We start from the raw sequence: 14834 nt of genomic DNA, 5'->3' as shown, positions 1-14834 counted from the left end.
GAAATTTTTAATTAAAAAAATAAATAAAGATACAGAGGGTTGTTACATTTTTTTGTATCTGTTGGGTTTTGCTTTGTTACCAAGTATGTGGTCATTTTAGAAAAGGTTCCATGAGGTGCTAAGAAGATGATATAGTCTTTTGTGTTTGGGTGAAATGTTCTATAGATGCCTTTTAAGTCCATTTGAGTCATCATATCTGTTAGTTCTCTTATTTCTCTGTTAAGTTTCTGTCTCCATTGTGGAGAGAAGTGTATTGCAGTCTTAGACTATTAGTGTGTGGGGTTTGATGTGTGATTTAAGCTTTAGTATTTTTTTTTACATATTTGAGAGCTCTTGTATTTTGGGCATAGATGCTCAGTATTGAGACTTCATTTGGATAGATTTCCTGTTATGAGTATAAAGTGTCATTTCCATCTCTTCTGATTGATTTTAATTTGAAGTCTGTTTTGTTATATATTAGGATAACTACACCTGCTTGTTTCTTAGGTCCATTTGATTAGAAAACTTTTCCCAACCCTTTACTCTGAGGTAATGTCTGTCTTTGAAGTTGAGGTGTGTTTTTTGAATACAGAAGAATGATGGATCCTGCTTTTATGTCTATTCTCTTAGCCTTTGTCTTTTTATAGGTAAATTGAATCTATTGATATTAAGAGATATTAGTGACCAGTGATTGTTAGTTCCTGTCATTTTTCGGTGGTAATGTTTCTGTTTCCCTTCTTTGTGGTTTTCTGGTGTCAGTTTATCTGTTGTCTATGTTTTTGTGGGTGCACTTAGCTTTCTTAGGCTGGAGTTTTCCATCTACTACTTTCTGTAGGGCTGGATTTTTGGATAGGCATTGTTTAAATCTGTTTTTTTTTTTTCAAGGACTATCTTGTTTTCTCCATCAATGGTGATTGAAAGATTTGCTAGATATAGTAATCTGGGCTTGTATCTGTGGTCTCTTAGTCTCTAAAGCATATCTACCCTTCATGGTTTCCATTGTGAAGTCTGGTGTAATTCTCATAGGTCTGCCTTTATATGTAACTTGACCATTTTCCTTTGAAGCTCTGTATGTTTTGTGTTTTGATTATTATGTGGTGAGGGGACTTTTTTTGGTTCAGTATATTTGGTATTCTTGTACTTCATAGGGACATCCTCCTTTAGACTGGGAAAGTTTTTTCTATGATATTGTTGAATATATTTTCTGTGCCTTTGAGATAGAATTTTTATCCTTCTTCTATCCCTATTATTTTTAGGTTTGGTCCCTTCATGATGTCACAGATTTCCTGAATGTTTTGTGTTAAGAATTTGTTGGATTTAATGTTTTCTTTGGCCTACAAATCTATTTTTCTCTATGGTGACTTTGACACCTGAGATTCTCTCTTCCATGTCCTGTATTCTGTTGGTTATGTTTTTCTCTCTAGTTCTTGTTACCCAAATTTTTCATATCCAGCATTTCCTCAGTTTGTGTTTTCTTTATTGTCTCTATTTCATTCTTCCAGTCTTGAGAGGACTTGCAGCTTGCAGGGTCTGATCAATGGGGTTGGGGTATTAGAACAGCCTTCTTGCAGGAAACTTGCCTGCTGTCTGTCTTGAGAAGCTGAGGTAGGCAGGGGAGGGGCCTGGGGTTTTGCCCCAGTATGGAGGGCCTAGAGAGTGGGTTGTCAAGCCAGAGGGGTATTCACTCACCTCCTTGTCCTCATTGTGTATTTGTAACCAGTATCTCAGAGTTCCTCTGAGGTAGTGGCGTGGGGTGGGTGGATAGGAGTGTTTGTGGGCAGAGTGATACTTGTAGCTTACAGGATAAAATCAATGGGATGGGGATGTTGGAACAGCCTACCTGCAGGAAACTTGTCTGCTGGCTTTCAAGAGAAACGGAGGACAACTCTTATCAAGAAAACTATTTAATTAATGTGGCACACAGTTCAGAGGTTTAGTCCATTATCATCATGGTGGAACAAAAGTCAGCATGCAGCTAGACATGATGCTGAGGAAGGAGCTAAGTGTTCTTACATCTTGACCTCCAGTGGGTTGGGACACTGGGTATGGCTTGAACATATCACATACCTTCAAACCTGACTTCACAATGACAGCCACACCTGCTATAGTACCACTCCCTATGAGGTTATGGGGGCCAATTTCATTTAAACTATCACAAGTTCGTTTGTGTGAAAGGCAATTTGGAATTTTATAGAGGCTTGCTCAATCTGTCAGATTACATCTGAGATCTAGGCCAAGATCATGTTTATTAATCATTGATTCTTAGAGGTAAAGTTATGTTTCAATTTAAGGGACTGATTTACCTTAACAGAGAGGAAATACTGTAAATAGAGTCGTTCTAAAACAATAGAAAAACAGTTCTACACATGTTCAAATTGATAAAGAAAGTGTGGAATATGTACGCATTAGAGTATTACTCAGCGGTAAAAAACAATGACATCTTGAATTTTGCATGCAAATGGATGGAAATAGAAAACACTATTCTGTGTGAGGTAACCCAGACCCAAAAATATGAATATGGTATGTACTCACTCATAAGTGGATTCTAGCCATAAATAAAGGACATTGAACCTATAATCCGTGATCCTAGAGAAGCTAAATAAGAAAGTGAACCCAAAGAAAAACATATAGTTATCCTCTTGGATATTGGAAGGCGAGAAGATTGCCAGGAAAAATTGGAAACTTGGGGGTGGGGATGGGGTGGGGGTAAGGGGAGATGGGGAGAAAAAAGTGAGAAAGGGGGATGGGGAGAGCATGGGGGAATGGGACGGTTGGAATGGAGGAAGGAAGGGTGGATATGGGAGCCCGGATGTATATATCTTAATTAAGGGAGCCATTTTTGGGTTGGCAAGAGACTTGACTCTAGAGGTGTCCCCGGTTGTCCATGGAGATGTCCCCAGCTAGATCCTTGGGCAGCTGAGGAGAGGGAGCCTGAAATGGCCCTATCCTATAGCCATACTGATGAATATCTTGCATATCATCATAGAACCTTCATCTGGCGATGGGTGAAGCTGGAGACAGAGACCCACATTGGAGCACTGGACTGAGCTCCCAAGGTCCAAATGAGGATCAGAAAGGAGGACATGAGCAAGGAAGTAAGGACCGCGAGGGGTGTGCCCACCCACAGAGATGGTGGGGCTGATCTAATGGGAGCTCACCAAAGCAAGCTGGACTGGGACTGATGGAGCAGGTGATCAAACTGGACTCTCTGAACGTATCAGACAAGGAGGGCTGACTGAGAAGCCAAGGACAATGGCACTGGATTTTGATCCTACTGCATTTACTGGCTTTATGGGAGCCTAGTCTTTGTGGGATGCTCACCTTCCTAGACCTGGATGGAGGGGGGAGGACCTTGGACTTTCCACAGGGCAGGGAACCCTGACTGCTCTTTGGACTGGTGAGGGAGGGGGAGGGTAATGGGCGGAGGGGGAGGGGAATGGGAGGTGGCGGAAATTTTTTATTTATTTATTTATTATGTATACAATATTCTGTCTGTGTGCATATCTGCAGGCCAGAAGAGGGCACCAGATCTCTTTACAGATGGTTGTGAGCCACCATGTGGTTGCCGGGAATTGAACTCAGGACCTTTGGAAGAGCAGGCAATGCTCTTAACCACTGAGCCATCTCTCCAGCCCCGGAGGCGGAAATTTTTAAGTAAAAATAAATAAATAAAAAAATTCTCAACAAAGACTCTTTAGAAAAATATTACAGAATCTAGAGTTTCTGTCCAAAATCTTTGGCCTAAAACCTTATACCAACTGTAGAAAATAAAATAAAAAAAATTGACAAAGAAAGGGAAAAAATATGTAGAAAGATTATGGAATTAGAAGGTGACCTTAAAATACAGTTACTATCTTAAAGGAAAATATTGTCAAAGTGAATATTCAACTTGGAAATTCTAATATAGGAATAGAATATATCAAACAATTGACCACTTTTGAATTTAAAAATGAAATATCAGAAATAAAAAAAATTACTTTATAAGCTTAACAAAAGGTTTATACTAGTAGAAGAATCAATGAACTCAAAGATACTAAATTGAGAATTCAGAAATTCCTAAATTATTATAAAACATCCAACATACATGAATTAAAAATAAATGAGGACAAAGGTAGTATAGGATATAAAGTATTTTAAATATCTCCAACTTTTATAGGAAAAAGGAAGTCATAACATAGAAGTTTCTAGAAACAGAACAAGCCAAAGTGGAAAAGATCAAAAGAAACCTATCTGTAACACACTAAAATTAAACTGTAAAAAAAATCAAAAACAAAAAATAACATTGGAAGAAGCAGAGAAATAAGACACATTACAGGGAAATAATGATACTTTTGGCAATTTCTCATGAAAGGACAATATAAAATGAAAGTAAGTAGATTCACTTTTTTAAAGTGCTAGGGGAAATTTGTCCACATAGAACTCGATATTCAGGGAAAATGTGCTTCAGAAATGAGAGTGAAAGAAGACATTTTTACATAATGGAAGCTGAGACAATTTATTGCCATAGTACTTAGTCTATAAGAGTTACTAAAGGAAGTTTTTTAAATTGAAGAAAATTACAAGATGAAAAACCATATCTATAGGCAGAAATAAGAGCAATAAGAATGATAACTATGTAGGGTAAATTAAAAAATTCTTCTCTTTATGATATTTAAAGCTAACAGTGTTTAAATAAGAAACTAGATTGAATTGTTTAATTTATGACATGTATAGACAGAATAAATGAGAGCAATAACAAGAATGGTGGTGAAGATAAAACATTTTTCCTTTCAGGGTGGTACTTTTTTGCTTGAATTTGTATATATAAATTTTATTTAATTACATTGGAAAGAGATAAAGATGAGTAAATTAAACTAAGAGTAACTCTAGAAGAAGCTATAACTAGAAATCCAACACAAGATTTCAAATGGGCTGTGAAAACTTCTGGATTAATTCAAAAGAAAGCTTCTAATTGAAGAACATTGCATCTTCCACTAATATTTATGTAATTATTCATAGAGTTAGACTTCACAGTCTGGATAGCTGCTTCATATTTTTCTATTTTTGTTTGTTTCTGATACTCATTGCTTATCTTCAATTATATCCATCCATTTTTTTTTTTGTTTTACAAAATAAAGACTCAAGACCAAATTACATTTTATAGACTGGGTAGATGGTTCAGGGGATAAAGGCACTGGCTGACAAGCATGGCAACCTTAGTTAGATTTCTGTGACCCAAAAGCTGGAAGGAGCAAACCTACTCCTGTAAGCTATCCTAATGTTTCTACATACATGCTCAATATCAGGCCTGGTAGTGGTGATTCACGCCTTTAATCCCAGCACTTTCGAGGCAGAGACAGGCAGATCTCTGTGAGTTCAAGGCGAACCTGGTCTACAGAACTAGTTCCAGGACAGCCAGGGCTGTTACACAGAAAAATCCTGTGTCAAAAACAAAACAAAACAAAAACAAACACCCAAAAAACAAAAAAAAAACACACTCAATATTTGTGCAACACATTTGCACATATACACGTGCACACACACTCATGCAGACACAATCAAAAATAAATAAAATATTAAAAAAATTAAAAACTAATTTGAAAAGAATCATGTTTTATTTTCTAAGGTTACACTTCAAATGCAAATGTGTTTCTATATGGAAATATAAGAGTATAAAAGTATATAGACAAGACAAATAGTAAGCCTAAAGTAAATGATGTTAAGAGCCAATCAAAATAGAATTTCAAAAGGGAAAATTGTTGAAGAAAATAGATACCTATTTCTTGACAAAATATGAGTTTATCTAGGTGACATAATTAACTGTGTATGTACTTATCAAAAGACCTTCAGCATACCAAAACAAAGTCTCAAAACTGAAAGGAAAATATAAGCAAATCTACTTCCACGTGGTGATATCATAGCCAATCTATCAGACATATTTAGCTCAGAGAACAATGAAAATAAAAATTATCAGTGGTAGCAATTGGTTGACCGCAGAGACCCAACCAAAAGTCTCCACTTTTCCTTCACAGGCTCTAACTACAGTCCAGTCTGAAATGTTGCTTCAATTACATGTGGATGTTCTGTCATAATATGAGCCTCAACCATATATCCCTAACCCCTTGTTATGTATCTCAGGTTAAAAAAAATAAAAATCTATTAAAATAAATGAGAATGGAAATCAAACACACCAAACACAGGATATAGCAAAAATAACACTGAGAGGGAAGTTTTAAAAACCCACACTAAAAATTAGAAAGATTTTAAATAAATGGTTTATCAATGCAATTAGAGTTGCATGACACAACAGCAATATAGCAGAGGTTGGAAAGAGGTGAGTACATTATGGATGGACAGCAGATTGTTAACAGATATAGCACTACGTTTAGATATCAGGAATGATATCTAATGTTCCATAGCACAGTAGGTTAACAATGCTTGAAAACAGTGGTATGTTTTAAAATTCTTAACAGAGAGAATTTGCTATGTCGTCAACACACAGAATGATAGATAGTTGAGATGATAACTTTGAATTAAGTATATTTAATTGTTAGTTTTCCAAAATTAATGGAAGACACTCAGTACATTGACATACATGCCAATGTACCCAACATTCAATATTCCTAATACGTTAACTATCCTCATTTGATAAATAGACTCAATGCAATCCATAAAAAAATCCATTTTAACAGAAATTACCAAATGAGCATTTATGGTAGTGCTCTGAGTTGAAATCAGTGTCAGGGTAGGATAGACAAGCTCTGAGCTACATTTTGAGCTCAAAGAATGGGTTCTGTGCTTATTACAGGAGTAGAAAGGAATGAACAGAAAGAGCCAAAATAAAGTATAAAATAAAAACAAAGTTAGTAAACCATGGTTTATTGACTGCAACCTAGCTATAATGCTAGAGTAATCAAGAGTGTAGGGTAGTAATGTGAGGACAGATGAACAAATCAATGACTCAAAATCAGACACCAGAGCAAACTCACATGCATATGAGCAATTCAATTTTGAAAGTAATTGCAAGACAGTACAAGAAAGGAGACCCTTTACACAAATTGTCTGAGAAAAATTAGTAAGTGTATAATGATAAGCCAATCTTGAGCTCTACCTCACAACATATATAAAACACAGAAGGTAATATATGTGTCACAGATGTATACTTGAAAATTAAAGCTAGAAAGCTTCTAAACAAAAATATTAAGCCATAGTTTTGTAATTTTGAGAAAAGCAAATATTTATAAAAAGAACACTAATTTGTCAAATATTTTGAAATATTGTTACTGTATAATTGACACATAATTACAGATATTGAATGGAAGTTATCAAATAATTTTGCTTCAAGCTTAAACACTTTGGTACAGACAAGGTAAGTTATGAACTGAGGTTCAAAGTACACTCATGCTAAATTTTGCCTTCTGCTGTCATTCTGTCAGATAACACTTTCAAATCTTTTATAAGTTTTAAGAGTAACTGGAAATAAGTGTTCAAATTACCCCTTAGGCAAATTTTAACTTCATTGATGATGCTTACTTTAATCTCCTTTTTTTTTTTGTATTTTGTTTTTTGTTTTTGAGGCAGGGTTTTGCTGTAGCCTGTCCAGGAACTAGCTCTCGTAGACCAGGCTGACCTCAAACTCACAGAACCCACCTGCCTCCCAAGTGCTTGGATTAAAGGTGTGTGTCACTACGGCCCAGCTTCTACGTTGCTAAGATTAGTCTACCTTACTCTCTGTATGTGTGTGTGTTTATGTATATTTGTTTAAATCATAACCTCAAAGACTCATTTCTAAAGGCTTTGTTAAAATTGAAGTTTGCCAGTCATTATTGGCAGGAAATAAGGTCATCATAAAGGAACATAGATTGTGATTCTCTACCTCCCACTCTCTCTCTTCCTGGATATCAGGTGGGTAGCTTTGCTTTACCATGTGCTCTTGAGAGAATCAATGAGTCCAATTGCTCATGGACAGCAGTTCCTAGAACTATGAGCCCAAATAAATTTACATAATATAGATTATCTTGGGTATTTGTTACTATAGAAGGAAACAGACTAACACAATGTGTTTTATGTATGTATTTATGTGTATATATATGTGTGTGTGTGTGTGTGTGTGTGAGAGAGAGAGAGAGAGAGAAAGAGAGAGAGAGAGAGAGAGAGAGAACTGGAATATATTAATGAAGACTTTAGAATTAAAACAATATTTTTCAGTATTTCCAATGTTAAGATCTGTCTTGTAAGATTATCACAGGACCGGAGAATTTTTATAGTGTAAGTTAGTGACAGGTTTTTCAGGTCACTTTCTGAGCTGACACTCTCTTATTCTGTCATTAGCCAATGTGGGCTTAGATCACTGGCAGAAAGAATAACAAAGGATGTATTGATTTCCGTTAGCAAGTTGAAGACATTACCGTCATTAGCTCTGGGGTTGCGGATCATTTCAAGTTTGACCTCCACAAAGAAGCTCCCTGTCACTCCCTTCAGTTTGTCACCTTATTAATGGAGTTCTTCTTTTCTTTTTGTTTTTATCTGAACTATAAGAACAACTGTATAATCTAATATAAATGTTTTATGAAGGAGTATTGTCAGCTACTGATGTTTTACAAAAATGCACACTGGGTGGTATAATTATTTAAAGTTTAAAATGTGCTGCATAGAATTCTGTTTTAATAAGCATTTCAGAAGTTGAATAGATGAAGTTCAAAGGACAAACACTTTTTAAACAAAATTATTCATTAGGTTTTCCATGTTTGAAATGATTAGTTGAAAGCTGGTATTCTAAGCTAAAAAGAATCTCCTTTGTCTTAATTGTTAACACAATTAATTGCAGTGTAATATCTGCTGGTTTGAACAATAATGCTACACATTAATGAGGTATATGCTAATTTCTATCTTTAGACACCAATTTTACACACAGCAGCACATGAAGATTTTGCATTTTCCCTTAATTCAAATTCATACAAATATGTTTACTTTCTTTAGTAACTAATACAGGAATAAATTAAAACCAAGTTTTAAAGTTCTCTTCAATCAACTCTTCTTTGTGTCTTGAGCACCAAGAGAAAACTGAACAAAGGAGTGCTTTTTCTAACATGACAATGAACTCCCTTCTGCTATATGGACGAAATAGAATATAGTTTAGACTGAACTATTTTTTTCATTGGTGATGCATTCATCATAGGTAGAATGTGAGAGAACCTCAGAAAGGTGCGATGGTGGCAGAAAGCAGAAAATCTCTCCTAAAGCTAAGTGATGCCAAGGAGAAAGAAGAAGTACTGTGACTGGGATTTCCTTATTCTTATTTGATAATGGAAAGAAAATCTGTCATACAATTTTAATTTACAAATGCAAATTTTATATGATTACAATCATAGAATATAATGTTATGTTTGATACATATACCACATACAAAACATAACAAATTAAAGTGAGACAATCAACATATACACTTATTAGCAGTTTTGAAATATGCAATAAATCATTCTTAACTAGTTATGCTGTATACTAGTGTTCAAAAACTCAACTGAAACTTTGGATCTTTGACCAGCTTTAGAAAAATCTCCTCTTTAAATCTGGTAACAAATCATTTTGGGAAGTAGTTTGAATTTCAAACACATAAACATACTTGCATGGGTAACAGTGAGGCTTTATAGGGTTAAATGTGGTTTAAAAGATAGGAATTGACTACTTCCCTTAGCCAAGAGGATAACTATATGTTTTTTCTTGGGTTCACCTTCTTATTTAGCTTCTTTAGGTTCACTAAGGGAAGTAGACAAAATTGCCGGGGAGAAAATTGGGATCTTGGGGGTGGGGGGTGGGTTTGGGATAAGGGGGGACGGGGAGAGAAAAGTGAGAAGGGGAGGATTGGGGGAACTTGGGGAAACAGGAAGATTGGGATAAAGGAAGGTTGGATAGGGGAGCAGGGAAGCACATATCTTAGTTAAGGGAGCCACCTTAGGGTTGGCAAGAGACTTGAACCTAGAGGGGCTTCCAGGAGCCCAAGGCGATGTCCCCAGTTAGTCCCTTGGGAAGCTGAGGATAGGGAACCTGAAATGACCCTATCCCATAGCAATACTGACGAATATCTTTCATATCACCATAGAACCTTCATCTGGTGATGGATGGAGATAGAGACAGAGACCCACACTGGAGCATTGGACTGAGCTCCCAAGGTCCCAATGAGGAGCAGATGGAGGGAGAACACGAGCAAGGATGTCAGGACCACGGGGGGTGCACCCACCCACTGAGACAGTGGCGGCTGATCTATTGGGAGCTCACCAAGGCCAGCTGGACTGTGACTGAAAAAGCATGGGATAAAACCGGACTCTCTGATCATGGCGAACAATGAGGACTGATGAGAAGCCAAGGTCAATGGCAAGGGGTTCTGATCCTACTTCATGTTCCGGCTTGGTGGGAGCCTAGCCAGTTTGGATGTTCACCTTCCTAGACATGGACGGAGGGGGAGGACCTTGGACTTTCCACAGGGCAGGGAACCATGAATGCTCTTTGGATTAGAGAGGGAGGGGGAGAGGAGTGGGGGGAGGGGGAGAAGGATGTGGGGAGGGGGAGGGAAATGGGAGGCTGGGAGGACGCGGAAACTTTTTTTTTCTTATTCTCAATAAAAAAAAGATAGGAATTGATGATAACAATTTGTTTGAAGTAGATTTAACAAGAGGAAGAGAGTCAATATTGCAAAAATAACAGAGTGGGGGTAGCCTTGAAGGTAGATGTAGAAGAATGATGATGAGAAACAGCAAAATAATATAATTGCAAGGACCCCATCTCGTTTACTTAGCCTCTTTGGAAGGCATATGATAAAATAGTTTCAGTATAACCCTACAGTTGGAAACCCTTCCAAGAAGCAGGAGATTGAGAAGTAAAGACAAAAGTCTCAGTGTTGTAAAGGCAAAGTGTGAAGAATCCTTGACTTGCCTGACTATTCTCCTTCAAAGGTACTTGAAGAGCAATGAGAGATAAGGGTTTCTCTAGAAATAGGAATGCTCAGTTTGTATTGCACATAAAATATTGCAATTTCATCAAAACAGTGCAAACTTGATTTTTGATTATTTTCTGAGTTAAATTTTAAAATAAAAACACGAGTTCACTGTAAAGTAAGTTCATATTCATAACTGGTTGAATAACAGAACTAAATTTCTTGATTATTGGGTAGTTATTAATCAGAAAGTATGTCTAGAGTGCTTTAATACTGAACTCTAATTCTGTCTCTTCTTACATATTGAATAACTGTCAAGATGAATTCATGCTTATAATAGTCTTGTGCTGTGGTCATGCTGCAGTATGGGTTCAGGTCCTGAGACGGGGAAGGGGCATCAGTTCAAAAACAAGGTGAGTTTCACACAAGAGGCCGGCCATGAATATCTCCAGCTGTCTTTATTTATACATCAAAACAAGCATGTTTTTTTCCCTAATAGCAAAGATTTTTTCCCCATCTTCCAACATTAACCTCCAGCAAAACTAAATACGCCAAATATGTTCCCCCTCCCCAACTTTTACATTAAAACATCTTTTAAACCAAAACCAACACTTAACCATTTTACTAACTTGGCCAAATATTAAACCAGTTAATTCTGTCTTTACATAAATAAAGATAATAAACATAGGCACACATTTTCAAAAACAGTGATAGCTTTCAAAATTTAAAGCATATTTGCAGAAATAGGGGTGATCTGCCTCAGATTCTGTCTGCACTGAATGAGAACTGCTTCCAGGGTCGAGAGTGAGAGCTGGCATCACCAGACAAGAAACCTGAGAAGCATCAGCTCTCAAAGAATTTTAGGGGAAAATACTTGAGAAAAAAAATAGGGTTTCCATGAATGATCACATCTGTCTCATGCGTGACTGACAAAGTGACTCTAAAGTTTCAAAGAGAATCATCAATATTAGGAGAGAAAAGAGAGCATGCAGGCTGCAAGGTCCCAGCAGTCCTGAAGTCCATTGGTTCCTGCCAAGTGAGACTGTCCCTGTGGGCTTTTGTCTCATCTGGACACCTATTAGAAAAGCACTCATAGTCCACAAGGTTTCCAACAGTCTTGATTGCAAATTTTTCTGATAACTCAGTTATAATATTGAAAATAGATAAGAAGAACCAAGGACTCAAGAGTAAAACTTGCATCAGGAAAGGATGGCTCTGTGGATAAAGTGCTTGCCTTGCAAACATGAGAATCAATTTGAATCCCCAAAAGGCACATAAAAGCCAGGTGGATGAGGTGGTCTCACTGGAATTACAGATAAAGAATTTCTGGAGCAAGATGGATATCTAGACTAGCTCAAATAGCAAGTTGTGGGCTCAGTGAGAGACATTGTCTCAGTATAAGATGGAGAGCTATCACAGATAGCAACAGGTATCAACTTTAAGCTTCTCTAAGTATGTACACATACATTTGTGCTTGTATAAAAATGCACCAATACACATGCAAAATATTTATACACATGTGCATGTATATCACACACAAACATATGAGAATAAAAGCGCCAAACGTATTTAAAGCTTTGAAATATGAACTTGAAATAATGGTGTGAAACTTAATGGCAATAATTATGAAGTTGTATTTAAAGACAGGGATATTTATAGAATAACAGCATCATAGCTTATTATGGAAAGGACCCCAGGTATTTCATTTTGTTACCTACTCAGTAGAGTCCAATGACATGATACAGTGGCTAAAAAAGAGGAAATTACATTCCTGTGTGTATTGCATTAAGACAAGAACACAGTAGAAGAAGTTGGGTCCTACCATTACATATGCCCTTTGTTAAGTTTTGTGTACCTTTTTTTTTTGTTTTTTTGGTTGATGACTACCAATGTGCAAAGTCCAGAGGAGAATATCTAGGTAACATCATGTCACATGAGATGTGATAAAATAGGGCTATGAATTACAGAAATAAAGGTAAAAATCTACAAATACTGACTGTATTTAATAATTATTTTCCTACATGGAGGATTAGACCCCCTCTGTAAATTTAATATCTAACATAGCATGGAAAACAGGAGATAAATACTTGAGAATACTTGTTCAAATAATTTATAAATTAGAGAATAATTTGCTTAGCTATGACATATTATTTTTGGCATTGGAAATACAATAATGAACTAAATACATAGAGTACTTGTTCTTATGGTAGTTATTTTCATATTTTTATGGAATTCATATTACTTACATTAGACTTGGAGAAGAAAGACAGTGAACCAAACAGCTCCTTATAAGCAAGACATCAGCTGGAGAAGTAGTAATGCACAGTAGTTATAGAGTCCAAAGTAACTTTAATCATCAACCTGCTGACTGAGCTTGAATTATCACAGGAAACTTTCTAGTGGTTGGTATGTTCATTTGTAAATTGGAACTAGTAATATATATGACAAAAATAAAAATAAAAACCACATGATTGTTGCAGTGATCCCGCCAGATGAAGCAGTGAATGGATGCTTAAAAAAAAAATCCCATACTAGCTCAGAACTGAGAGATAGTTATTTATTTAGGAGTAAATTTACAAATCAGGATTCTCTGCTTGAACCGTGAATGGAGATCGAATCCCAACAATGTGAACGAGCAATCAGCGAAAAAGGAGCAAGGGGAAGAGGGGAAAATGGGGCAGACACAGCTTCGGCATCCACATATCTAGTATAAGAGGCTACACCCAAGTAGGCAGGTAATCACAAGTGGCAGGTCTTCCTACAGCACATGATCATCCCATTAGATGCTGAAAAAGCCTTCTACAAAATACAACATTCCTCCATAATAAATGCCTTGAATAGATCACAAATACAAGGAACACATCTAACATAATAATGGCAGTATACAACAAGACAAAAAATAGCCAACATCAAACTAAATGGAGAGAAACTCAAGGTGATCCCCCTGAAATCAGGAACAGGACAAGGTTGCCCACTATCTCCATGTCTATTCAATACAGTTCTAGCTAGAGTAAGAAGACAACAAAAGGAGATAAAGAGGATACAAATCAGAAAAGAAGGAAAACTCTCACTATTTGCTGATAGTTTGCCTAAGTGACCCCCCAAATTCTACCAAGGAGCTTCTATAACTCATAAACACTTTCAGTAATGTAGCAGGATACAAGATTTAATCAAAAAAATCTGTAGCCCTCGCATGCATAGATGATAAATAGGCTGAGAAAGAAATCAGAGAAATATCACCCTTCACAATAGCCACAAATAGCATAAAATATCTCGGAGTAACTCTAACCAAACAAGTGGAAGACTTGTATGACAAGAACTTTAAATCTCTGAAGAAAGAAATTGAAGAAGACACCAGAAAGTGGAAAGATCGCCCATGCTCTTGGGTAGGTAGAATTAACCTAGTAAAAATGGCAATCTCTTTTTTTTATTAAAAATTTCTGCCTCCTCCCCACCTTGCATTTCCTTCTCCCTTCCCCCATCCTCCTTCACCTCCCTTTCCAGTCCAAAGAGCAGTCAGAGTTCCCTGCCCTGTGGGAAGTCCAAAGTCCTCCCCCCTCCATCCAGGTCTAGGAAGGTGCACATCCAAACAGACTAGGCTCCCGTAAAGCCAGAGCTACAGTATTGAAAACAGCTTGGTATTGGCATAAAAATGGCAATCTTACCAAAAGCAATCTACAGATTCAATGCAATGCCCAGCAAAATTCTTCACAGACCTCGAAAGAATGGTGCTCAATGTCACAGAGAAAAGCAAAAAACCAGAGTAGACAAAACAATCCTGTACAATAAAAAAAAAAAAAAAAACAACAACTTACTTTGGGAGGCATCACAATCCCTCACTTCAAACTCTACCATAGAGCTACATTACTGGAAACAGCCTGGTATTGACATAAAAAAAGACTGAAGGACCAATGAAATCGAATTGAAGACCCAGATTAATCCACCC

This window comes from Alexandromys fortis, unplaced genomic scaffold (genome assembly GCF_014885135.2).
Source record: "Alexandromys fortis isolate MF-2015 unplaced genomic scaffold, M_Fortis_MF-2015_v1.1 scaffold_379, whole genome shotgun sequence".
NCBI lineage: Eukaryota > Metazoa > Chordata > Mammalia > Rodentia > Cricetidae > Alexandromys > Alexandromys fortis.
This window is presented reverse-complemented; position numbering follows the sequence as displayed.